General features: G+C 42.2%; 1 protein-coding gene across 1 annotated transcript in view; it reads right to left on the bottom strand.

The window, feature by feature from the left end:
• The window catches only part of RAP1GAP (RAP1 GTPase activating protein), a 1002066-nt gene extending 978805 nt beyond the window's left edge, over nucleotides 1–23261 (bottom strand). Inside the window, exon 1 of the mRNA XM_085608997.1 lies at nucleotides 23048–23261. The gene's annotated coding sequence lies outside the window, so the exon portion shown is untranslated. The remainder of the gene's footprint in view (nucleotides 1–23047) is intronic.
• Nucleotides 23262–26845: the final 3584 nt, after the last annotated feature.

Raw genomic sequence — 26845 nt, 5'->3', positions numbered from 1 at the left:
TGGTGAAGATGTACAGGGAATTAAAATGATGTAGTGTCTTTAACAAAAAAGTAACTACCTCAGTGATTGGCTTTGGGAAAATGAAAAAAAGTTATGTTATTTGGGATATGCTTTGAATTGCAAACAGTCAACCACACCTGCTACAGTTAATGTGAAATTAGTATGATGTTAAGAGACAGGCTTGTGAATGTTTCACCTACTGGTAGGCAGATACTACTGGGTACATGGTTGCTATGCAAACGGAGGTAAAAGAATGTGGGGAAGGGAACAAATAGACTACAATGTGTAATAGAAAAGCACACTGCTGTACATAAATTGCTCAGTAGGGAGTGCATGTCTTGTAATTGACATTATTTTACTAAATGAACCATAAATGAAAAGCGTTAACAGCAGATAGTTCAATGCTTTTAAGGGCTTCCGTGTGGCCGCAGATTCACATGGGGGCCATGTTGAACACTGTGGTGGATCCCCCAACAACCTACCAAACTGGGCTTCTTTACACGAAAAATTGAATGGGTTAAAAAAAAGTGACCATTTAGTGATATAAGAAAAATGTAGGATGAAAGGAAGACCATGATTTTCCGAGTATGAGTAAGAGCACATGGGGAAGGGTAGCCATTTTAGGTACTTTTCTACTGAGAGTGGAGGAGGATTGCCATAGACTTGAGATTTGCAGTGGAAAACAGATGTTAACAGATACCACACTAAAAGTTGTACAACAGCAAAGAGATTTTATAGGTATGTTAATTAGGTTGTACTATAAAAATGTTTATTTAAGAAAAAATTATGTTAGTATATAAGCTGAAAGAAAGTGTGTAGCTTCTAGACAGTACAGTAAAAGCCAAAATAGAAGGGAGCTTAGATGAGAAGATTAACTGAAAATATAGTAAGCAGTGAAAGAGGAAGAGGAATTGCTATACTGAAAATATAGTTATTTTATCAAGCCAGTATGATTTAACGTGTTAGAAGTTAGATGTGGTGCATGTTTATAATATGTAATTTAATAGTATGTAATTTGCACCCAGTCACACATTCATTCAGGCACTTACACTTACGCACCCATTTACACTCACACAAAAGCTCTTATGTACCCACCGCTTATATAGCCAGACATTGACTGACACCCTCAGTCGCACACCCATAAAATCATTTACATACCCATTTACTCACCTATTCATCCACTTACATCGTCATTCATACACTCATATAGGCAGTCACACCCAATTACACACCTATACAGCCATTCGTGTACCCAGAACTCAGTTACATACACACTTACACATCCATACACCCAGTTATACATTCAGTCACCCACCCATACAGCTACTCACATACCTATTTGCAAAACCATACAGTCACTCACACACCCAGACAGTGACAGAGGCACTTACACATACATTTGCACACCCACACAGCACTTATATATCCACAACTAATAGAGCCACCTGCACACACAGTTACACACCCAAATGTTCACTGACACAGTCAGTTAACAATCCATACAGCCATTTACATACCCATTTAGACACCCATACAGGCACTATAACACCCAGTCACATACCAACACTGCTACTTACGCATCCAGTGCTGACGTGAGAACTTCATTGTCTGAGGAGCTCCACAGAAAGCAGAGTAAGCAGAGTAAGCGGAGTGGACCACCGAAGTAGAACTGGTGAGAGTGCCGTGGGGAGTCCAGTGGGAGCACTTCTGAGTGTGAGTGTGCTGCTGCACCTTTACACAGTTGCATTTGGGCTAGAGAGAATGTTGAGAGTGTGGAGTAAGGAGTACCGCGGTTTGAGTGTGACTCCTGATCCTCTGTTCCCCCGCTCTTCTGGCCCCCTGTTCACACAGTTTGTGCGGTTCACTCACTGACATATCCACTCAACCACTCACACACCCTCACACATCCTTTCACCCACCTGTAAAGCCACTCATATACCCATACTCAGACACTTTGCCTCTTACACACTGACATAACAACTTATGTAGCTACTCACTTGCTTATAGTATGTAATCTAATAGTATGTAGTATCAAGTTAAATGTATTCTATATTTGCTTTTCAGATATTTATTTGTGTTTAAAGAGTAATGGAAGGTGGAAAGATGAGGTCAAAAAAATATTAAGAATGATGCTTCTTGACAGTATCCATAAACTGGGAAACAGATGATATATTTAGTTCAACTGGCATATGGCATTTGGCACAATGAGTGACAATGTCTTGCAGTTTTGGTGAAACAGCAGGGATGCTAAGTTTCTGGTCCGGTGGTAAGCGTTCTACAGATGGTCCAACCGCTGATGATTTTGCACCACCTTTCCTCTCTCTTATTATCCTCTGATATGTCCTTGTAAGTATGGTTTTACAGGGTTTCGAAACAGACGATATGCCATGTGAACACTTCTTCAGATTAGCTCTTGTCAGTTTATTGCTGCATAGATTCCATTGGACAATTTTTGTGAGAATTTTCTTTTCACCTGAAGGGATGGAGAAATATTTCCAAATGTCAGAGGAATTCTTTGGAGGTGGTAAGTCTTCTTCTTTGTCCTGCTCTTTCCATTCTCTTCTATCTTCAACAGAAGAGATCTTAACTTTGAAACTCTCTTGTTTTCAAGGGAAGGGAAAAATTATGATTGTGCTGTGCTGCAGAGACTGTCTCCAGAGAGATGTGAACTAAAATAGTTGATTTAATTTATGGTTTTCAACATGGGTGGGTGGCCAGATTTGTGGTGGCATTGCAGCAGATCTGCGGATCCATAAAATGAATGGAAAAAAAGTAAAACTTTGTGTTTGTATTTGTAAAAAGTGTAATAAGTTATATTATGTTCATTTGTTTAATATAGTGTAATAATAAATGTGTTAATAAAATGTATTTATGAACTTGAAAAAATGTATATTACTAAATTGAACTTATAGGTGAAATTGTAGTGCAATTTATATTTTAAAAAACTTCAAAATTCACTGAAAGACCAAAGGTTACAGTGGCGTTACAATTTGGAAATAGCATTAAAACCGTAGAAACTCACAGAAAAAACAAAAGTTACATGGACGTTATAATTAAGTTCAGATTTTACATACACAAAACCATAGAAATTCAGCAGTTATAGTTAACTAAGCTAACTATAGCTTTAAGCCCCTACAATACAATGCTTATGACCTCACATATTACATCACCCACGACTTAGTCAGAGTCATCACTCATGACATCTCAAATGACACTGCTCATGATGCTACCTAGAGGATTACCTCTAGTTAGACGATTTGCAAGCATCCATCCCATCACCTTTTGGGTGTTTGATTGTCAGAAGTGTGCCTAGAAAATTGAGACTGGTGCAGCTTTCCAAACCTACTATGATAATGATGATTGCATTTTATAACGCACACAACTATTCCAAGGAGTGTTCCGGAGCGAAAACAACTAAATCCGAAAAAGGGAGGCTTACATTTGGACAAAGAGCCATGTTTTAAGTTTCTTCTTAAATAGTATTGGATCGCTCATAGAGCACAGTTCCAAAGGGAACCGGATCCAAGCTGCCAACACCAGGTACATCAGGGACCTTCTATCTGCGTTTACACGCAGAATCTTGGGGACCTCGCCAAAAATGTGTTGGCTGATTTTAGCTGTCTTGTGGGGTTGTAAAAACTAAATCTGGCACTAAGATACACAGGGCCTGATTGATATAAGGCATCATGCAATAGACTAAAAGTCTTAAATGTAACTCTTTCCTTCATGGGCAACCAGTTAAGTGAACACAGATGCGGCAAAATTCGTGTTCTCATAGGAACATTTAATAGAAGTCAAGCCGTCATGTTCTGAATCACCTGCAGTTTGGCCATCAGGTATTCTGGTAGACCAAAGTACAAAGCATTGCCATAATCAATTCTAGATGTGATCAGTGCCTGGATGACCATTTTCTTAAATGAAAAGGACAGGAGAGGCAAAAATGTCATTAAGGGCCTCATAATCCCGAAACATGTCTCAACTAACCCCTTTACTTGAGGCCTGAAAGACAACTCGTCATCAAACTTAATACCCTGATTTTTCACTACATCTTTCTGGGGTACAGGTGGAGATGCATCATCTGGCCAAAAAGTTTGCCAAAGTTCTGATGGAGTCTTCTCAAAGAAGTGAATTTATGTTTTCTCTTCATTACATTTAAGTTGAGCAGTTGCTAACTACTGAAAAACAGCCATCAGGCAGGTTTTAAACAGGTCATTCTCCGACTCAACTCCCCTATCCCAGGCAAATAGCAGTTGTGTATCATCCACATTGGAGATGGCTTTTGCTGCCAGAGCTTGTGCAAATTGAACCAGAGGGGCAATATATACATTGAAAATGGTAGGACTCAGGACAGAGCCATGAGGAACTCCCACTATCACATCCTGTGGAGTGACAGCATAAGGAGGAACCCAAACTTGTTGACTCCTCTTAGCTAAGACTGACATTAGCCAGTCCAGAGCCTGTCCTGTTACTCCAATAGCTTGCCAATGTTTGTGAATTCCAAAAAGTAATACATTTGCCCCCATTCAAGGAGCACTTCTATAGGTACAGATTTGCTACTTTATTTGTAAGCCAGTCACTATACATATAGTTAAGATCATGATCCAGAAAATGAACAAGTTAAAACCTCTTAGTTAAATAAGAATGAGAAATAATGACACAGACATAGCAGGCCTGACACAGAGCCCCCAGAACCTACTACCAAACCAAGAATGTATTTGAGTGTTGCCACATCCAAAACGCATGAAGCTATGCCCCTGCCGATCACACCTGGGAGTGGTAGATCTCCCTGGGAACTCATAACTACATATCACAGTATTTCCACATCTCTGCTATAAGAAGCCTTGATGGTAGAGCTGTCAAATCAGTGATTCTGAGCAGGGCTCCTAGATTTTAGTCTTCACATTTTCCAAATCTTTGTACCACGTGACTCACAGGGCCACGTACTAAGCCCAAGTTGCAAATAGAGAAGGGCGCATAGGCAAATTAATAGGGCAGGCCAAGCCAGAGCTGAGTCATGGGTCTGGCTTGGCTTGTAGAGTCCGTGGATGGGCTGAGCCATAGAAATGTTTTCCATGTATATTGTACAACTAACATAATGTAAACATATCATCCAACCTCTTCAAAATTCAAAAAGGAGTATATCTTTAACACATGGAAGTGTTTCATCTTAGTACATTAGATTTTAACACTGCATAGACAGACATTTCTTAAAAGTGATTGTTTTTACAACAATTCATGGTTCGCCCCCCCCCCCCCCCAACGACAATTACATTAGTCAACTAACAAACAAGTCAGTGGTCATGTAAACCTAAACATGGCCTAGATTTTTTATTATAGATGGAACAACATGAATGTCTATTAAATCACATTTAAAAGGTGCTTGTACCGCACACATCCTGAACTCAAGTATTTAAAGTGCGCTCACATGTGATTATAAAGAAAAAAGAGTTTCTCTGAAATAAAATATACTTGTCTAGGATCATACAAGAAGGATAATCATCAGAAGCAGAGAAGCTAGTATTAATTCCAGGTTATCTGCTAGGGCATTTTGTAATCCAGCCACCAGATGTCTCTCTCTTTATCGCTCCCTCTCTCTTTTCTCTCTCTCTCGCTCTCTCTCTCTTTTTCCCATTCACACAAAAGGTTACTGTTTTGTCTTTCACTCTTTGCTCAACATAAGAAAAACTGACACAGAGATACCCGACCCGACTCATTGTCCCCAGACTCAACTACCAACTCAAGAATGCCTTCATTTTGGGATTGTCATACCCTAAACATCCCCGCTGAAGCTACGCCCCTGACAATATGAAAAACAAAGTTTTAAACAAAATAACTTCTAAAGATAACCTTTCCTCATATGTTTCTACTTTTCAGGTTTTTTCCAACTAGCTTTGTAATGTGTAGTCATCAAGGTCACTTCAATTCAGAACACTGTCAGAAGCTCTTCTCACTCCTCACGTACCCTCTCTACATCTATGGATCTCCTTATCAACAGTCCCTCTACAAAAGAACAGCATTTTTGTCAAGATGGCTGGCATAATATACTCCGGAAATTCTCCACAAAATGTATCCAGTAGTTTTCAACTACTGCTTTCGGTGTCAGCAATTAGGCAAAGGGGGATGGCTCCATACGTTTTTACATGTCCACACCTCCCCAATTTTTGGCGGCAAGTGTTTCAGGATATATGTCAGGCCATAGGATGTATAGTTCTACCAGATCCTAATTTGGCTTTATTTGGCGTCTCTAAAAGGAGCCATCAATTAACAGAGGATCAACAATATTATATTTTTATAGCATTGTTGATTGCACGTTCCTTGATCCTTCAGAATTGGCGAACCAGTAAGACTCCTACAAAGTTGCACTGGAAAGACAAAATGACTCGTACCATGAAGTTTGAAGAGGCCTATGCAAAGCGAGTAGGGGGACTTAAAAGAAATAAGGCCACTTGGCAATTTTGGAAGTAAGGTGCTGAAGTAAACAATGAACAGGTTACACAGTGCTAGATGAATTGCTGGTTCTTTTTCATAATGTTAAAAAACCATGAGAACATTGGCTTTTTAGAGTTATGTCACGTGGGACTTGACCAGAATCAATTAGACAACATCTCTACTGACCCATTGCCTCCTTGAATCTCTCCTGTCCTTTACTTCCAGTCCCTATGGGAATCCTCCAGACAGGACTATTACGTCCCCTTTAAGTGCGAGCACTTCCTGGAATCCCCGACCCAGCTGACTCCATCACGTGGTCCAATCGAGACTTGCTATTCTGAAGAAATGGCTCCTTTAAAAGATATTGTTGGTGCATCCCCAGAACCTTGGGGTATGTCCCCCGGGCACGGAGTATTGACTCCTATATAAGGTTTCACTGTTATAATTCAATGTTGTATGAAAAAGTTCTTGAGTTCATTTCAATGAAAACTTTATTAGAGTTGAAAACTTCATTTCCCAGAATCCATTGTGGAAAACATGTAATTCAGGGTAATCATGGTGTGGTACAATCCCAATGCATTTCGGCAATAATGCCTTCGTCAGGGGTTGTTCTGAAAATAGTAATGATAATGATAAATATACTGTGTGTAATACACAGGAACTTCTCCTCACCCAGATCTTATGGGGTGTGTTAATGTGAATTAGTGGGTGCTATATGATGGAATGGTAGAGACTAGATGCTATTAGTAAGGTAAATAACGAGGAGTGGATGAATGTACCATATAACAATTGAACATGCCAGACGGCCTGGTTTATTAACTAAACATTACCTAAATGTTAGAAGAAAAAGAAAAAGGAGGGACCACGCAAAGTTGTTAGTTAATGGCGTCTAGTGTTTTTTATTCGCAATGTGACACGAAGGTATAGCGTTAATCAAGTTAACGTGACTAGCTCTAAAGACGTATTGCGAGCTATAGGGGAGTGTTGAAAAAATTACATAACACCATACGTGTTTAAACATGTGTGGTTAACGTTTTACTTAATAAAAAAGATGGTGAATCGGTACGAAACGATGTACACGTTATAACGCTTACCGGATGTTAGTTGGTAAAGACTCTGACGCTGTCAGCTGTGTGCGGAACTAATTCTCGCGGTGCTTTAGATGACCATATTGACGTGCTCGGGTGAAATATAACGGAGGTGAAAGTGAGGGTAGTGAACATAAAGGAAAGACTCTAGAGCGTGCACTAAAGGAATGGGAATGGTAGATAGACTACGGTTGGGAGTATGGAATATATAGTAAAATGCTGAAACGGGTCGCTATAACATTTTATGTGAATGGCACCAAGGAACAGAGGCATTATGAACATGGGATAAACGATTAGAGCGGTTTCATAAAAAAGATAACAAATAATGCAAAGTGTTAATTAAATCAAAGGTACAATTAATGAATAAATTTTGGCATGAGAGAAAAAAGTAAGAAGAAACAAATGTATAGATACAATAATATCACTATGAAATATGTTAGAGGTAGCATCAAAATTCCATTCGATCGTTCATGCAAAATGGTTTCATGGAATTGAGAAGATAAATCCAATAATTTTCTCGCTGTAATAAGAAGTTGTGGTTGTCTCTTCCTTCTTTTTTAGCTATAATTTCGAGGATGCAGAATTTTAATTGGCTGATGTTATGTCCAGCTTCCAAGAAATGTTGAGTCACTGTAGATTTCATTTGCTAGGTTCTGATGTTGGATTTATGTTCATTCAATCTGATTTTTCTTTTTCTTTCGGTTTGCCCTACATACATTTTCCCACAAGGGCATTTGAGCATATAGATGACGTTGGTGGTATCACATGTCGCTGTTAGTTTGATTTTAATTGTATGTCCTTTCATAGGGTGTGTGATGTATTCGCCTCTGATGATACTATTACAGTTGTTGCAATTCAGGCATGGTATGGTGCCTTTGAATGTAGAAGATATGAGTGGTTGTTCAGTGTGTTTTAGAATTTCGCCAATATTTCTATTTCTGGTGTAAGCAAAAATTGGTTCTTGATCAAAGATGTGATTGAAGTCGTGTTCCAGTCTTAGCAGTTACCAGTGCTTCTTAATAATGCGCTTATAGGAGGCACTCATGGTGGAATATTTTGAAACAACCGTAAGTTGGTTCTTGGTGGGTTTTGTTTGGATGCTGAGTAGTTCGTTTCTACTTTTGGATGCTGAGCGCTCTTTCGCTTGTTGTAGTACCTGGTCAGGGTATCCACGAGACCTGAATCTCTGTGTGAGAATATCAAGTTGGTCGGTTACTTTATTTGGATTGGAGACTATCCTTTTAACTCTAAGCATTTGTGAATACAGGAGATGTTGCTTGAGAGGTTGTGGATGTAAACTTTGATAGTGGAGGGTATTGTTTCTGTCCGTAGCCTTTCTATACAAATCTGTTTCAAATCCTGTTCGATTTTTGGTGATTTTTACATCCAGAAAGGTAATAGAATTTGAATGGATGTTGAAGGTAAACTGTATGCGCTGATCTATTTGATTGAGTTTGGCAAGTTGGTTTAGAAGAATATTGACTGGGCCCTTCCATAGGATGAAGATGTCATCTATAAACCTGAGGTAAAGTTTCGGATGACTTGTCCATGGTTGTACTGTCAAAATGTTATCTTCTTCGAAGCGATTCATAAAAATATTCGCGTACGCTGGAGCGGCACAGTTTCCCATGGAAGTACCTGTGAGTTGTTGGAACCATTCATCATTACATTTGAAATAGCTGTGTAGTAAGGTGAACTGCATGAGCTTCATTAGAAAGACTTGTAAGTTGTGTTCATAATCAGTGTGTAGTGGAGCTTGTTCAATAGCCTCCAATCCTAGTTGATGTGGGATAGACGTGTATAGTGAATTGACAACCACTGTGCATAAAGTAATCTCTTCTTCTTCTGTGATGATGATTTGGTTGAGTTTAAGAAGAAAATCAGTAGTGTCCTTTATGAAAGATCTCATGGTATTGACGGTTGGTTGTAAATACCGATCCAGGAATTTTCCTACTGGTTCGTGTAAGCTTCCACATGTAGTTACAATTGGTCGACATGGTGGCTGGATGGGGTTCTTATGTATTTTTGGTACCATGAACAATGAGGGACTTTTGGGGTTGGGTTGTATTAGAAATTTCTTAACCTTCTCGTTAATGATGCCTTTTTCGACAGCTGTTTGAACAATGGTTTGCAAGATTTCTATATATTGGGCCGCAGGGTTGGATGTTAGTTTCATGTATGTGTTTGAATCCTGTAGGTGTGCTGATACTTGAGTGTTGTAGTAGTTGGTGTTCAAAATAACTAATGCCCCTCCTTTGTCAGCTTTGGTGCATATGATGTTTGTTCTTTGTGCAATGGTTTTCAATGTGCCTAGTTCTTTGGCTGAAAGGTTACTGTGTTTAGATGTAAAAATCACCAAAAATCGAACAGGATTTGAAACAGATTTGTATAGAAAGGCTACGGACAGAAACAATACCCTCCACTATCAAAGTTTCCATCCACAACCTCTCAAACAACATCTCCCGTATTCACAAATGCTTAGAGTTAAAAGGATAGTCTCCAACCCAAATAAAGTAACCGACCAACTTGATATTCTCACACAGAGATTCAGGTCTCGTGGATACCCTGACCAGGTACTACAACAAGCGAAAGAGCGCTCAGCATCCAAAAGTAGAAACGAACTACTCAGCATCCAAACAAAACCCACCAAGAACCAACTTACGGTTGTTTCAAAATATTCCACCATGAGTGCCTCCTATAAGCGCATTATTAAGAAGCACTGGCAACTGCTAAGACTGGAACACGACTTCAATCACATCTTTGATCAAGAACCAATTGTTGCTTACACCAGAAATAGAAATATTGGCGAAATTCTAAAACACACTGAACAACCACTCATATCTTCTACATTCAAAGGCACCATACCATGCCTGAATTACAACAACTGTAATAGTATCATCAGAGGCGAATACATCACACACCCTATGAAAGGACATAAAATTAAAATCAAACTAACAGCGACATGTGATACCACCAACGTCATCTATATGCTCAAATGCCCTTGTGGGAAAATGTATGTAGGGCAAACCGAAAGAAAAAGAAAAATCAGATTGAATGAACATAAATCCAACATCAGAACCAAGCAAATTAAATCTACAGTGACTCAACATTTCTTGGAAGCTGGACATAACATCAGCCAATTAAAATTCTGCATCCTCGAAATTATAGCTAAAAAAGAAGGAAGAGACAACCACAACTTCTTACTACAGTGAGAAAATTATTGGATTTATCTTCTCAATTCCATGAAACCATTTGGCATGAACGATCGAATGGAATTTTTATGCTACCTCTAACATATTTCATAGTGATATTATTGTATCTATACATTTGTTTCTTCTTACTTTTTTCTCTCATGCCAAAACTTATTCATTAATTGTACCTTTGATTTAATTAACACTTTGCATTATTTGTTATCTTTTTTATGAAACCGCTCTAATTGTTTATCCCATGTTCATTATGCCTCTGTTCCTTGGTGCCATTCACATAAAATGTTATAGCGACCCGTTTCAGAATTTTACTATATATTCCATACTCCCAACCGTAGTCTATCTACCATTCCCATTCCTTTAGTGCACGCTCTAGAGTCTTTCCTTTATGTTCACTACCCTCACTTTCACCTCCGTTATATTTCACCCGAGCACGTCAATATGGTCATCTAAAGCACCGCGAGAATTCGTTCCGCACACAGCTGACAGCGTCAGAGTCTTTACCAACTAACATCCGGTAAGCGTTATAATGTGTACATCGTTTCGTACCGATTCACCATCTTTTTTATTAAGTAAAACGTTAACCACACATGTTTAAACACGTATGGTGTTATGTAATTTTTTCAACACTCCCCTATAGCTCGCAATACGTCTTTAGAGCTAGTCACGTTAACTTGATTAACGCTATACCTTTGTGTCACATTGCGGGATAAAAAACACTAGACGCCATTAACTAACAACTTTGCGTGGTCCCTCCTTTTTCTTTTTCTTCTAACATTTAGGTAATGTTTAGTTAATAAACCACGCCGTCTGGCATGTTCAATTGTTATATGGTACATTCATCCACTCCTCGGTATTTACCTTACTAATAGCATCTAGTCTTTACCATTCCATCATATAGCACCCACTAATTCACATTAACACACCCCATAAGATCTGGGTGAGGAGAAGTTCCCGTGTATTACACACAGTATATTTATCATTATCATTACTATTTTCAGAACAACCCCTGACGAAGGCATTATTGCCGAAAGGCATTGGGATTGTACCACACCATGATTACCCTGAATTACATGTTTTCCGCAATGGATTCTGGGAAATGAAGTTTTCAACTCTAATAAAGTTTTCATTGAAATGAACTCAAGAAATTTTTCATACAACATTGAATTATAACAGTGAAACCTTATATAGGACTCAATACTCAGTGCCCGGGGGACATACCCCAAGGTTCTGGGGATGCACCAACAATTCATATTCTACGCTCTAATTCGGTGAGTGATACCCCGGAGCACAAGAGAACTATTTCAACATAATCCACAAACACAGGTAGTGCGCGCACTATACCCCCCTGCTTACAGTACTGTTGATTCCTTTAAAAGATACACAGGAAGAAAGCCTCAAAGTCATCCCAGACCGCAGAAGCGTCGACCCGACAGGAAATCCAAGAGAGTCCTGGAAGGCGTTCCGAGAGAGAGGAAAAGTGCTCGTCGACCCTACAGACGCCGAAGAAGCAAGGGTGCCGGAAATACGACCGAGGACTTCCGAAGAGACTGCACGGGAGCCGGACCCCATCCGGTACCGCGGACAAACCAGCCACACTCCGGGAGGAGTGTGGCTTACAGAGGTACGTGCCAGCATACGTGGGTGGCTCTCAAAGGGGGACGTGGCGGATAACAAGCCACTATGCATGAGTAGGGAGGAGGGGGGATCGTAGTGGTAACTGACTCGATCCGAGGCTCCCGACTGGGGCTTAAAATCACATGGTGACGGTTGAGGTGTTTTCCCCACACTCCTTTCCCTAAGCACTATTAAAAGAAACAGAGTGTATGGTGACACTCGCTTTCTTTTCTTTATTTCTATTGGCCGCATATGACCCTCCATCAACCGGACCTCACAGAGAGAGAGAGAGGAACACAGAACGTGGGAGGAAGTAAAGGAGGATCCCATTTTGGCCATTCCCTACATCTCATACCGACAAGAGTGTAAGAGACTTTCAATATCAAGTAAAATCTGTCGATTCACAGAGTGCCTATAAATAAAAATCCTTATTTCACTACTCTAGCGTATGGATCTATTTATGATTATCCACATGTGGTGTCAGAAGTGGGATAATTCCATTGTACTGCTGTAATGGAGAACCTCATCCAAAAGCTCATACAAGGACAAGAGAAGCTAGAGTGGGCTGTGGAAAGGCATATGTCATCGGCCCAAGCTGATCGGGAACTATTCAGCACGACTATCAACCAACAATTAGAAAACTTGTATAGAGGGTCTGACAAACAAGACAATTTAGAAAAACTGGTCCCTAACAAACAAGGAACCCAGTCCGCCTTTCCTGCCATACCCCTACAGAAGTATATTGCAGGAGAGGACCCGGACGCTTTTCTGCTTAATTTTGAACGGGCTGCCCGAGCGTCAGGATGGCCCAAACAGAAATGGCCCTTCTTTCTAGCTCCCCTGTTTACGGGAGAGGCTCAGGCTGCGTACCAGGCAGCCGATCTTACCAGTACCACCCCTTATAGTACAATAGAAGACATCATTTTATACCATCTTGGTCTGGATGCAGAAGCATATAGAGTCCGCTTTCGCAAACAGAGAAAGGGAGCCCTGGAGACACCCCGAAGATACTGTTCCACAAATTAAAAACGGCGGCCGATAAGTGGCTAAAACCTTAAGTACGAACAAAAGAAGAGATAATGTCCTCAATTTATCTCGAACAGTTCTTGGAGGCCCTACCCTCCCCTACTCAGAGATAGCTCAAACAACATACTCACATCTCTGTAGAAGAAGCCGTAGAAATGGCCACTACCTATTCCAGAGCCCAACCCAAACCGTCTCTTTGGGAGATAGAGAGAAATCAATGCTCTGGACCTGGGAAAACAGAAAAGAAATTTAGCAGGATCCAGACGGAGAGCACAAAGAGCCGCCCATCAAAACCTGAGCCCTTACTGACAAAAGGACCTCAATGCTTTGACTGTGGTAGCTGGGGTCACATTGCTCGCTTTTGCCCCCAGAAAAGGAACACTGAAGAACCAATGGACGTCAGTTCCCTCCCAAGACATGTCCTATATACTGAGGAAATGGGTACAGCATTTTATGTAAGTCTAGTTATCGACGGGGTTTGTATAAAAACACTACTGGATTCGGGGTGTAGGCAATCGGTGATTCAGAGCTCCCTAGTTAGACCAGAAAATATAATAGAGCACCGACAAATACCCATCAGATGCGTACACGGAGATGTTAAGACCTATCCAGCCGCCCACGTGAATGTTCAACTCCCGGACGGAAGGGTCCTACAAATTACCGTAGGGGTATTACCCAATCTACCCGAGAAACTCATACTAGGTACTGATAATCCTGAATTCATGAGACTCCTTTGAAAAAAAATAAAGGAGAGACTAAACACTTCTACCGCCTTTTTAACACAGGCCCCGTGGGAGGGGGATAAAAACTTCCGGTATGCCCAGAGAAATGACCCTACCCTTCAAGGAGCTTGGCAACAGGCATCAGTCCCTTCCACCACCTATCCCTCCTTCCTAGTCGAGCAGGACCTACTCATTAGGAAAGGAACATCAACATCTCCCTAACAGCTACTTGTCCCCCACAGCTTCAGAGAACAGGGCATGTTCTTTGCTCACAGCCATTTACTAGCAGGCCATGTTGGGTCCCAAAAAACCAGCCAGAACATTTTAGACCATTTCTATTGACCAGGTATACATGCACAAATCGCAAAATACTGTAAAGAGTCCGAAATATGTCAAAAGAAGAATCCATATCATCCCCCGGCTGTACCGTTACAACCCCTACCCATCATAGGGAAACCATTGTAGGTATGGACCATATAGGACCCCTGCTAAGATCACGGAAAGGCCATCAGTACGCCCTTGTCCTTATCGATTATGCCACAAGGTATCCAGAAAGCTTTTCCCCTACGGACCCCTAATACCTCTGCCATCTGTGAGAAGTTAAAAGAACTCTTCTCGCGTGTGGGGTTCCCCCATGAGATTTTCACAGATCAGGGTACACCGTTCGTGTCACGTCTAATGGGACAGGTATACAAAACTTTGGACATTACCCAAATAAAAACATCAGTGTACCACCCCCAAACAGATGGATTGTGCGAGCGCTATAATGGCACGATCAATCTAACCCTCAAAAAAATGATAGCAGCAGAGGGAAAAGACTGGGATGCGTTACTCCCCCTGGCCTTGTTTGTTATACGCCGTCAAATACAGAGTAGTCTCAGGTGTTCACCATTCAAATTCTTGTACGGAAGACAGCCCCGTAGTCTCTTGGCTGTCCAAATTGCAAGAGTTTGCCCGTGACAACCTTGACAAGGCTCAGCGACGACAGCAAATCTTTTACAATAAGGGCAAGAGGTGGCGACATCTTCAGGTGCATGATTGGGTGTTAGTCCTTTTACCATCTTCCCTCCCTAAAACCAGAGCCGAATGGAAAGGAACCTATGCGATCATCGAAAAGATGGGACTGACGACCTACCGTCTCCGCCTTAGCAAAAACAAAACCCAGATATTTCATATTAATCGACTAGGACCACCACCAAAAAACACCCTGATGGTAAACCCAGGTCCCAAAGAAGCAAAATACACTCTTTCCCAGCTGGACATAAATGACACTATCCAAAATACAAAGAGCAGAACTGGATGCCCTGCTCTCCTCTTTCTCCCCTATCTTTTCTGATAGTCCAGGATGGACTCATCTGATAGAACACACCATCCCTTCGATACCAGGCAAAGGCATAAGACAACGGCCGTATCATATTCCCGCAGCCCGTTGAAAAGCCATCGAGGACTAAATACTAAGTATGCTCGCCTCTGGTATCATACGACCCTCTAAAAGCAACTGGTCCTCACCTGTGGTCCTCCTACCTAAACTTGATGGGTCTGTGAGCTTCTGTATAGATGTCAGAGCCGTGAATTCTATTACGCAGTTTGATTCCTATCCTGTACCTAGGGTAGACGAATTAATTGAACAACTTGGGGAAGCTCAGTTTATAACCACATTGGATTAAACATAGGGATAGTGGCAAGTTCCCCTTTCCCCACAAGACCAACACAAAACTGCCTTTTCCACTCCTTCTGGCCTGTATGAATTCATCGTTCTTCCCTTCAGGCTTCATGGGGCACCGGCCACTTTTCAACGTCTTATGGATGTGGTATTGCGAGATCATCGAGGGTTTGCATCTGCGTACCTCGATGACATCATAATATACAGTCCAGACTGAGAACAACATCTCTCCCATTGCAAGAAGGTATTTAAAGCCTTACAAGAAGCCGGCTTACATGTCAATTCCAAGAAGTCCAGAGTGGCCTATCATAAAGTCCGGTATTTTGGGTTTCTCTTGGGAAACGGCTTAATAGAACCACAACAGGAAAAGATAAGAGCCATTGCCAATACTCCATTTCCTACAACCAAGAAAGAAGTCAGGGATCTCCTGGGGTTACTTGGGTACTATTGCCGCTTTATTTCTCATTACTCCCAGATTGCTTCACCCCTGACCGATCTCCTAAAAAAGGAGGTTAGGGAAAGAGACCTCCTATCACCCCCCTTGTCAGCCGTCCAGGCCTTTCGAGACCTAAAACAGGCTATTACATCCAGTCCTGTTTTAATATCTCCTGATTTTAAAAAACCTTTCATCCTCCAAACCGATGCCTCTGACACAGGTTTGGGGGCTGTTCTTTCCCAAATAACTGACAACGGTGTTGAACAGCCCGTAGCCTTTATTAGTCGCAAACTATTCCCACGTGAGAAGAACTACCCTGTCATTGAGAAGGAGTGTCTGGCGGTTAAATGGGTGGTAGAGAAGATGCGATATTACCTTGAGGTGTTCCGAGAGAGAGGAAAAGTGCTCGTCGACCCTACAGACGCCGAAGAAGCAAGGGTGCCGGAAACACGACCGAGGACTTCCGAAGATCCTACACGGGAGCCGGACCCCATCCGGTACTGCGGACAAACCAGCCACACTCCGGGAGGAGTGTGGCTTACAGAGGTACGTGCCCCCGCATACGTGGGTGGCTCTCAAAGGGGGACGTGGTGGATAACAAGCCACTCCGCATGCGTAGGGAGGAGGGGGGATCGTAGGGGTAACTGACTCGCTCCGAGGCTCCCGACTGGGGCTTAAACTCACATGGTGACGGTCGAGGTGTTTTCCCCACACTCCTTTCCCTGAGCACTATTAAAAGAAACAGAATGTATGGTGACACTCGCTTGCTTTTCTTTGTTTCTATCGGCCGCATATGACCCTCCATCAACCGGACCTCACAGAGAGAGAGAGAGGAAGGCAGAAGGTGGGAGGTGGGAGGAAGAAAAAGAGGATCACAATTTTGGCCGTTCCCTACATCTGATACCGACAAGAGTGAAAGAGACTTTCAATATCAAGTAAAATCTGTTGATTCAAGGAGTGCCTATATATAAAAATCCTTATTTCACTACTCTAGCGTACTGATCTATTTATGATTATCCACAAGTTACTTCTGATATAGCAATTTTGTTGTACCGACGTTTCAGTGCACCCAGGGATGTATTATTCGCTAGAAGCACTAACGCACTTTATTCTGGAACATTGTATTTATATTGGAGTATATTATTCTTAACACCACTTTACCCGTTTTTCTTTACTGAATTGTTAAATGAACAGAATGATAAAGTGACAAAATGCTGATGTCAATATAATAGTACTCTTGCTTTTTACAAATGCGAGATCAGGATTGATTACACGGATTAGAGCAGAGGTGGTGGAGAAGTGGATACGTAGATTTTAGAAGCAGTATCATTTTATTGGTATGCACTTCTTTGCCTCTCCTAAGTAATGAAATAATATGCAGTAGAAATGAGCATTTACAATATATATAATGAAGGGAATTATTTGCAGATGTTTTACTGTGTATTTTAGATGATTTGTTTAGATCAAGGCACGATGCTATGTTTTGTATGGTTCTTTTTAATTGTACTATTTATCATTCATGAATTGTGATTTAGCTGCTGTCTGCTGAATAATTTTTTTTTAAAAACAGTCCCTCTACATTTCTCAAACTGGTTGGATTTTGAGCAAATTCCATTTTGATTCCTGGTAGTTTGAGTGTCTTCTTTAGAACTTGTCATATAGGGTACTCCTTCAACATGTGACAGACGTTATGTCTGCCATATTTGAAGATGCAGTCACTATATTGCACTTGTAATATGGTGGAAGGGACATCCGCCACATTTTCAGGTCTCGCCTGACCCAGCGCATGCGCTGGTCTGGCGAGACATTTTGTGAGGGCTCCAAAAAGTGCTACCAGGCCAGCCTAGAGCTACAATGCATGTGCGCGGGCACGCACGCCGCGCTTGACTGAGGTTACTTTCACATTCGCGGCCGCACGGCCGCTTTGATGTTTGATCGCGATCACTTTCGCGGCCGCACGGCCGCTTGGCATAGCCAATAGGTCTCGCTTTTGGGACCTTATAAGTATTTAGTTATGCAACTGTTGCATGGCTAAACACTTATAAGGTCCCAAAGGCGAGACCTATTGGCTATGCCAATGCTTGTTAATATAGTACCTTGCCCGTCAAACTCTAAATAAGGGTCTTAGGCCAGATTTATTAAGGAGTTGTGTTGTCCTTGCGTCATGGAAGGTGGCACAAGGCAGCCCAATTTCTTCATTCAGATTTATTAAGCCAACCAAGAGACGATTTTCGCCACCTTGCATGGCTTCGTAAAGAAATGTTATGCAATACAGCTGTTTGCACAGTGTTAAGTTACATTTCGAGCTGGGAGGTGTTCCAACCTTGGAGCATGGGCGTTCCTGTGAATCTACCCATGGATTTGATGCAATACCAGATTTACAAAAGTTTGTAGACCTGGACTTGTGTCAAATCGGTATGCCTTCTAGATGATGGCATAATGAGGAGAAAGGTCTTTTTTCTCCTCATTATTCTGCAACATACATAGAAAGGGGAAAATGCTTCTTTGGATTGTTTTTGTGCAGGAAGGTATTCTTTCCTGCACAAAACAATCCTATCCATAACGCAAGCACCGACTGCTAGTTTCAATCAAACAATTTACTTGGAAATGGTGCAAAATTGCCTTTTTTTTAACTTAACTTATAGAGGTTCAAATAATTTGGCTCAAATTTAGATGAGGTCCAATTTATTTTTGTTTATTTATTGTCACCCTTCATTTCAAAATGAATCCTAACATTAACAGTTCCTCAATATAATCTATATCTATATCGTGACCCAGAATTTAAACCTAGTCCTAATCTTAACTCTATCTATCACCTTAAAACTAAAGCTAAAACAATCTATAAACCTAAACCTAACTGTATCCCTTACCTTAACCCTACATTTGCTGTCATACTAACTAACTAAAAACCTAGCAAACACTGTATCTATACTCTTATCCTCTACCCCAATACTATCCCTTATTCTAAATCTAACTCTAACTTTCATTTAAACCCTAAATCTACTGCTCAATCTATTCCTTATTCTAACACTATCTGCTTTTATTTTATTTATGCTTATCTTCCTTCCCACTCTTTGCTATCTAACAAACTGTTTTTCAATCCATTTGGTTAGACGTACATGTAATTTACGATAACTGAGTCAGATATGTCATTGATTATCCATAAAATCCTTCTTCAAGCCAGGAGTACCACTACGAAAGCCTTGCAGCTGCTTGTGGTTTCTTCATTGTATAATATCTACCTCCAATTAATGATATTCCTCTTGTACCTATAAAATATCTCCCCAGCTCATAACACTTCTTACCCAAGGCACTCCTCACCAGACTGCAACATCTATCACCAGCTCATGGTACCACTGACCAGCTCGAGACAGCCCTAGCGACTTGCTCACAAACACATGACATTCCTCTTCAGCCCACAATATCCCACAACGGGTTAAAGCCAATCCTCTCCTACAGCTGGTCTCCCTTGCCATCTCATCTTCCACCTAGCTGGGTCATGAAAACCCTTGCCAGCTTGTCACATACTAATCTTACACTAACAAGATGTTCACTTGCCCCTGACAGGCCCAATTTATACATTTGTACAGCTCATGACACAATTCTTACCTGCCAGCTCATGAAATCCCTCACCAACTCCCAAAACATACCCAGCAGTTCAGCAACCAAGCAGCTCACCTAATCAAGCAGCTCAATACATCCAGAAACGTAATGCTTTCACTACAACTACTACTACTACTATGACGACTACTACTATGACTGCCACTACTACCAACACTACTGCTACTACTAAGAATACTGCTACTACTACTAGTGCCACTACTTCTACTGCCACTACTAACAATAATGCTACTACTACTATGACTACTGCTACTACTACTTCTACCACTACTTCTACTGCAACTTCTAATAATACTACTGCCACTACTAGGACAAGCACTACTACTACTACTACTAATAATAATAATAACAAAGGTAATAATGAGAAAGATAATAATATTAACTTGCTTCCATACCACACCCTAACTTCCCTTTAGACATCTGCCAAACACTCATAGCATATCCGTTATCATATAGCGCCTGTCATACATTTTTCATTTTCTATAACTTCCTCACCTGCTCATGATATCTCCCAGTGGGTCAAAGCTCCCACTACCAGGTGAATGTACCCACCAAAAACACTTTAAATCAGCCAGCAGACCATGGCAGCAGGCAGCAGATAATAATAATACAGAAGCTCACAACATTGACTGCTCATGGCATCTTTCAAACTCATGACGCCCTAGATGGGTAATAAAAACCATTTTTCCTTTTTTTCTGACCAACTCAGGACACCACTCATCAATAAAAACTCCAAAGCAACCCACAACAACCTCTGAGCAGCATATCATCACAACAAGCATGGCAGATCAAGGACACTCCAAGAGGTCACTGCCAAAGCAAGAATTCGTCAGACATCCCCCGCAAACTCAGGACCACTCAATGCAATCATGAAATCCCCTTTCCGTTCATGGAATAGAATGCTCCCTCCATTCACGACATATCTCACCATAACATGACTTTCCTCATCAGCAAAAGACACTACATGACAGGTAACAACTTTCCTCACTGTCTCTTAACACCAAGCACCAGGTCATGGAATGGGCACTATCTCGAGAAAGTCATTTATCGTTTAGGAGTCCCTCAAGTATCTCATGATAGCTCTTACCAGCTAAGGACGTTTCTCACCGGTAGAAGGAATCACACTTCAGCACATAAATCACGTCCCATGAAAACTCATCACATGTTTTGTCAGCTCATGGTATCCCTTGGCTGAAAATGGCATTGCAAATCCATGCATGACATTCATCACAACTCCATGCCACCACTCTCCAGCTCATGACCTCCCACGCTAGTTTATGAAATCTCTCAAAAGCCCATGACACGTCTCTGCAGTTTGCACTATAACGCCACTTCTCATAAAAATCCTCGCGAGCTTCGGATGTCCACTGCCAACTATTCCTTTCTGGCTCAGCTCAAAACAAAACTTACCAGCTCACAACAAACATCCATTACTCTTGGGATAAAACACCATATTGTAGAAGCACCTCAACATATGAAACTCTTTGCAATCCCAAGGCAACCCCTGGCACCTAACAACATACTTCCCAAGCTCAGAACAACATTGCAAATCCTTGAGATCACCTCCAAACTCCTCACAGCCATTGTTAGACCATGAGATCCTTTCACATGACATCCATCAGCAACCTATGACGTTCTTTTCAGATCATGCTATTTTTCACTATCTCATGACATCCTATGCAAACTCATGACGTTCACTTCCAGATCATGACAAGTGTTGCTAGCTCATGGGATTTGTTGCTACCTCATGATGCCCGTACACACTTTTGGAATAGCATACCAGCTCATTGCACACTTGTAGGCATTTTATGTATCTAACCCATTCAGGAGATTTTTGGCAAGATCATTACATTCCTTAAAACTTTATTACATCCATTTTCAGCACATCACATCTTTCTTTAACTTTGAAAACTCAGAGCATCTATCTTCAGCTCCTGATATTCAACATTGTAGTGACAGCTCTAGTAAACCCATAAAACCTCTTACCAGCTGATGACATTCCTCAACATTTTATGTAATTCAAGACATGACGCCCTCCCTCTCAGTTGACCCTCTATCATACCAGTCAGTTCACTAAATCTCTTGCCAGCTCATGACACCCATGGTCAGCTCCTGCATTCTTTTTAGCCCCATGACAGCCCTTACCCAGTGCTTTAAATGGGCCGTTACTGTCCAGTACGGAGTACCAGCACTTTTTTGTTTTGGGAGGGAGAGCACTGGCACTTCTCAAGAGAAATACTATGCTTTTAATTGGAGAGTACCGGCACTTCTCAGAAACAAACAGGTACTCTGCTACAGAGTACCTGCACTTCTATTTGTCCATTTCGAGCACTGCCCTTACCAACCCCAATTATATCTCATATACTCATGACAACTCGGACCAGGAAATGAGAGAACAGCTAGCTCCTGACATTCTTCACCAGTGGAGAACATCTCTCTCCAGCTCATTGTATCTCACAGCCATTCGTGATGTTTCTCATAAGATCTTAGCATCTTTCACCAGCTCGCGATATCTCTCCTCATCTCACTGTATCACAACGCAGCTTGTAACTTTTCTCATAAAATCTTGACCTCTTTCACCAACTCACGACACCACTCACCAGCCCATAACATTTCTTGCCATCTCATGGCGTGCTTTTCCAGCTCATAGCTTCTTGCATCAATCTGTGGTACCACCACGAAACCATAACATCCCTCACCAGCTTCAGGCATTCTTCTCCCCCCCCCCCACCACCCCCCCACCCCATCACATCCTTGAACATCAAACAATATCCTAATCTTTAACAACTTCCAGTGACAGTTCATGACATCTCTATCTAGACTTCTCCTATTTAAGAAAACCATACTCACTCAGCTCATGACGTCCCTTGGCAGTTTACAACATGCTTTACCGTCTCTCATGGCCTCTCAGAATCTCAAGAAAGTTCCCTGAGTGCCTGATGTGCCCAGCAGCTGATGCCACCCACAGAACCTGCACGTCACTCGAAGAGCTCACGAAAGTCCCCGGCACCACCTGCCAAGGTCAAAAGATGTCTATACCTACCACCTCACCCGACAGAGTTGTATATCCTCGAAAAGGCTCAACACTTATAAGGCACATACAACAAGACACAGACACGTTCCTATACCGTAACACTTTCAAATAAACAGCGTGCTTTGCCAGAAAGGTTACTAATTCCCAGACACACAAATGTCAACGGTACATCATCCCTGGGACGCAGCGGAGACGCCTCACTCACCGGTGATGGAAAGATTCACGCGAGGCTGTGCGACTGCCGCTGTCCAACCCCTCCTTCCACAGTGCCCCGAGGATAGGACAGCAGAGTGCGAGCCGACACTGTGGACTGGAAAGCGAAGATGAAAACCGCCCCTTCCACTGAAGGTGGGGTGCTTCAGTCTTCGTCCTGCCGCCCCCGTGTCTTCTTGTTTCTTCTCAGTGAGCAACACGTTTATTCCTGCTATTTCATACCTTCTATTGGCCCATATCATTTCTCACTTCCCGGGCCCCTCCCCGCCTCCCCCTTCCACCATGACCTTCGTCCTATTCCACTTTAGCTCTCCTCGGATTTATCAGTGTGTTCAATGCGTCCCGTTGCCCTGCGTCCGCACCACGGACCGAGAAGTTCTGCTGGACTCCGGGACTGTGGCTGGGGCGCCGCCGCGGTGACTGTGGGGGAGACGCAGGCAGCGGAGACAGATGGATCAGATAAAGTGAGGCACGTGACCCCTCCAGCGCACCGTCCTCCCAGCCCCGCGCCTTTATTGCGGCGCTGCCTTTCTGCGCATCAGCTCTCGCAGACAGCTCGAGGGAGCAGCGCAGAGGAATTCACCCTTGACCTTGGCGCGAGGTCAGCGGGCTCTGACCATCTCACTCCAACCACGTGACGTCAGCAGTTTCCTTATCACCCTCTGGATTGCCAAACAAATACAAAATACAGACAGACTATAGACGGACGGAACTCTAAGTACCCCCGCCCTCCTGCCTCACACATCTGGAGATGTCCTAGACCCCATGCACCAGACGAGCCGGGAATTTTTTTGTCATGTAAATCTTGCAAAAGACATCATCTAAAAATGTGATAAAAGTCTCGTCAAAATTTAACAGAGTAAATTTCTTTAGAATGTATGTGTTTCAGCTTAGTACATCAAGTTATATCACTGCATTAAGAGGCGCCTATTATTACTGATAGTTTTTCCCTGAAGACAATGTAATCAGTGAACTAAAAGCAGGCCAGTTGTCATGTTCATTCTATAAGTGGTCTCGAATATTATTAAAGGAGACAACACTATTAAATGAAACACAAAGTTGTTTTTTGTGTAGCACACTTCGTTAACTCCCATATTTGTAGGTCTTCTCAAATGTGAAAATAAAGAAAAAGGAGGCTTCATGAAACAAAATATTTGCCTAGGATCACAAAATTTGATTATGTGAGAAAGTCAGAATTTGTGTAAGGTTGTATGCTTTCGGCTGTAATTCAACCACTAAATGGGTATCTCATTCACCGTACGTTTTAAATTAAATGCTAATAATTTGGCCCTTCTTCCAATGTCGGGCGGAAGGCCACCCGACAGCTCGTCTGTGGCGGTCCGCCCGACATCTGCTGCTGCGGTCCGACTGCCACTATACAATCCGTGCGGTCGGAGGCAGCAGGCAGAGGGACCGTCCAATGCTCAAGGAGCCCGTCGGACTGTCGGGCAGACAGTAATCCTTACAATAGGCCTGATCAGATACCACTCAGATACCGCAATAGGGATTACAATGTGCCTTTCCACCTGCCTGTGTATGGCAGTCAGACCGCCATAGAAAGTAGACAGATAGGGACTTTGGATGCCCCTAGAAGGGCCCCCGTCTCACCTGGACCTCCACTTTGGGCCCCGGAGGGCCCTTGTGGTGTCCCCCAAACATCCCTGCATAGTGTGGCAGGCACAGCATGGTGCCTGCCACACGGCGCAGGGATGTTTAAAAAGTGCATATTGCCTATTATGGCTTGTGCTGCAGCCGCATTAGGAAGTAGGCACTTTCCGACCGACGTGAAAGCGGTCGCATCATTATCAGGGAAGCTGGACCTCCAACTCCTTGTCGGGAGGTCCCGTTTCCGACACGATGCCGGTTGGAGGCACGTCTGACCGGCATCGTAATGAAGCCCTTTGTCTTTATTTCTTGGCAAGGTTAGATTGAGGATGGCAGATAGAAGTCTCGGCTCGTTTTGGGCTTGAGGTTCAAAAGGTCCTGGAGCTGAGTCAAAGCTTGGTATCTGGCTTGAACTTAGCTCAGGCTTTCAGCGATCACCCACCTCTATATGCCACACACATAGCATCCCACTATGAGCCTCAGCTCCCCCTTGACTTTCCCTGGCTCCGTAGCTATCATATGTACCAAGGTTCCAAGATATGCGGGTGATTCTCAGTTTTAAGGCAATAAAAAAATCAGAATTTAGCATTGAATGCTTCCTTTACTTGAATGCAAGTTAATGAGAAAACATGATTCCCTCATTTTTATTTGTTGCCAGATGTTTTTTCCCACTATACCAGACTCATATTACCTCTATCCTTCTGCATTGGACTTCTACTATCTCAATCTTCGCACTCAGTGGTCGAAGTGCACAAAAAACTATGGGTCTGTGATCCAGAGTACAATGGTGGCTGGGTCAGTGAGTTTGTTGATGTGGGATCAGAGACATAGCTAAAAAGAAAAAAATATGCCTAACTACTTTGTTGACTTTCCAACACAGGTAACATAATATAAAATATAATGCACACACCTTAAATGAAAAATACATGTAGGTTGAATTAAACTGTGGGAAATGCATTGATCTGATTGTAAAGCTCAGCTGGTTACTACATTCACTGCACATGTCATCATGCTTAATCAGAGGGTCATTAATATGAATCCTGGTTGGTGCACTGGGGACTAGTGACGTGTGTGTTTATAGTGCTATGAAGTCCCAACCAATGACCGAAAGCACTGTGAATATGTAAGTCATTGTTTAAAAATGTATTACACATAGTATAGGATAATGTGCCACACAATGTGTAAATGATTCAGTGTTTAAGTGCTTACAATGCTTTTAAAATGTATGCATTTATATTTTCAGTAATGCACAATCCATTAAAAGGACAAATTGCAATACTAGTAAAACCTTTATAGCACCCCTCAATAAAAAATACTTTGCTAGCAAGAAGCTTCAAATTATTCTATCAATTGAAGTATAACTGGATCACAGGCAACTTGCTTCTAGATTTGTTCATTAACCAATTGCACACATTTACATTTCTTTCAGGTAGCAGGCACCCTATTGGGAAGACGTGTTTCTCCTTTAGCTGTCTGTCCCTCCTCTCCACTGTAGGGGGGAACGGTTCCTTCCCTTTCAAACTGAGGCAACTCAATGTCGGCATTAAGGTTCGGGTTGAACGGTTGTTTTTTTAAGAAACAGTATAGGAACAGTTTTGGTAGAAGTAAAAATGTTTGGGGAAATTGTTCCCAATTGATCCTGCCCACTTAGACCTCTGTCCAAACTCCACAAATTCCACTATCCTCCTCCCATTACACTTCTGCTGCATCCATTAACATGATTTTCACTACCCTCACACCTCTCCCATCCCCGCTGTCTCCATTCCAACTGAACTCCCACTGTTTTTAATACTAACATCCTTTATCTCCCACACTCTCCATTCTACAGATCTTTCACTATCTCTAATGATACCCCAATGTTTTCAGACTATCACTGCCCCTCCTTTACACTGGACTCTCACTAGCTCCACACATCCCACAAACCTCCACTATTTCCTTTCCCACCGCACTAGTTAACTAGATTTCTACATTTGCCCAGTCTCCAGTTTTCCCTATCCCCACCCTACTCGACTAACCTTAGCCCCATATTCCTCCACACCCTTGAACTACCTCCTCCTATCCTACTGGACACTTTCTGCATCCCTTTTCCCACTGACTCCACCCAACTCCACCCCCACATCTCTGGCCTACCATTACTTATATCCTTCCCTAACAACCCGGATGTCCCTTTAAGACTGTCCTCAAA

Source organism: Triturus cristatus, chromosome 1_2 (genome assembly GCF_964204655.1).
Source record: "Triturus cristatus chromosome 1_2, aTriCri1.1, whole genome shotgun sequence".
Lineage (NCBI taxonomy): Eukaryota > Metazoa > Chordata > Amphibia > Caudata > Salamandridae > Triturus > Triturus cristatus.
The sequence above is the reverse complement of the archived record's forward strand: the minus strand, read 5'-3'. Positions and strand labels throughout refer to the sequence as shown.